Below are 2,082 nucleotides of genomic sequence, written 5' to 3' on the forward strand. Positions count from 1 at the left end.
TGTCTCTGCTTTTGAATATGCTATCTAGGTTGGTCATAACTTTCCTTCCAAGGAGTAAGCGTCTTTTAATTTCATGGCTGCAATCACCATCTGCAGTGATTTTGGAGCCCCCAAAAATAAAGTCTGACACTGTTTCCACAGTTTCCCCATCCACTTCCCATGAACTGACGGGACCAGATGCCATGAACTTAGTATTCTGAATGTTGAGCTTTAAGCCAACTTTTTCACTCTCCTCTTTCACTTTCATCGAGTTAGTTTCAGTTTTTCCTTGAAGGAAAAATAACATGTCAAGGGACATATTTGTCAACTAGCAATACACCAAAGCATTTTACAAATATAGGGAAATTTTGTGTTGTAACTTCTTTTTTTAATATTTTTTTCTAATTTCTTGTTTATGTTTTTCAGAGAGAAATTTCATAAAACAGCCCTTTAATTTGTCTAAAATATAGTTTCATTATAGAGAAAGAGTGTGTGTGTGTGTGTGTACGAGAAAGACAGAGACAGAGGCCACGAGGAGGACAACCTTCTCTACCCCAGCGATTTGTAGGCAAGACAACACAAGTCATTGGCTGCAGTACCTGCATTTAGTCCACTCACTCCATCCTGCAAGAATGTGGAGGAAACTGAAGCTCCAATCTTGCCCAGAAAAATTAATCCATGTCTAAAAAACACAGCATACACAGCCCATTTTACAATGAGACATTTTAGATCCTTGAGAAATGCTGTTAGTAAAATATTGAACTCGAAATATCATTTTATATTGTATATGTAAAAAAAAAAAAAGCACTAGCTTTTTGCTCCCAGGAAATACATTTTTTGAAACTTTCAAGTCATATGAAAATCTAACGCACAACATGTAGTCACAGAAAACAATTCATAATTCTAAAAGCTAGTGTTAAAATTGAACATAGACCCACTTTGCAAAGATAAAAATAATTTGTAAGTTCACTAATGAGAATCCCATTTACAATATTACTTCCAGTTTTTCTATATACATATCTTAAAGTTATTGAGATAATAGTATGCAGATAATTTTTATCTTGCTTTTTTACTTAACTTTTAATGTGAGTATTTTACCTGCTATTCATCACTCCCCATAGCATTATTTTTAATAGCTGCATGATATACTATAATTTACTACTTGCCTTTAGTTAGCTGGAGAGTTCCTATGAGGCAGGCACTCATTATTATCCCCACTTTACAGATAAGATTGTTGCCCAAGGCCTGGTATTCCATTTCAGAGATGAAAACAATGATCTTTATTGCTGACTGGAATTTCCATAGAAAATGGGAGTCCCAATAATCAGTGTTTTTAAACCTCAGTTACTTTGTTTTAGCTGAGCTGGTGTCCATTTCCATGAAGTAGAAATGATAACAGCAGTGGAGTGAGAATTGGCTTTGGTGAGCATCAGAAACAATTGCTGCCTAAAATCAAAATTGTCCCTTCCTAAACCGCACCTGCCCAGCTCAAGGCAAAAGACACGCAGCTGGAGCTTGTAGGTTATTGACTTTGGGAAGAAAAACAAAGGCCCTGCCAGATCTGACATCCAACCCCTCAGCTAAGCTTTGCCAGTCTAAATAATTCAGGCAAAATTAGATTTTTATTTTTACCCAAACTTTGCAGAAGAGCTACCTTGTAGTCTTCAATATTTTCAAGATAATTGCCAAACAGTCTACTTCATTTATTTGGAAAAGGCTTAATTTTATCAAAATGTGATTATTGTTAAGTGACCATTTGCTCTACGCACAGAAATAGAGAGTAAGAAAGCTGTAACTTGGTCTCACTCCTTAAGAAATTATCACACATAACTTTAGGCACTAATATTTTAACATTTTACTCTGGAAAATGTAAAGCATCTACTAAACTATACAGAATAATGTGTGGGTCAGCAAATTGTGTTCCATAGGCCAAATTTGGCCCACCACACGTTTTTGCCAAGTTTTATTGAAACACAGCAATGTTCATTCATGTACATATTGTCTATGGCTCCCTTCGCACTGCAAAAGAAGAGTTGGGTGGTTGCAACAGAGACCATATGGCCTGAAAACCTAAATTACCGGCTGTCTGGCCCTTTAAAAATT

This window comes from Bison bison, unplaced genomic scaffold (genome assembly GCF_000754665.1).
Source record: "Bison bison bison isolate TAMUID 2011002044 unplaced genomic scaffold, Bison_UMD1.0 scf7180017864192, whole genome shotgun sequence".
Taxonomy (NCBI): Eukaryota; Metazoa; Chordata; class Mammalia; order Artiodactyla; family Bovidae; genus Bison; species Bison bison.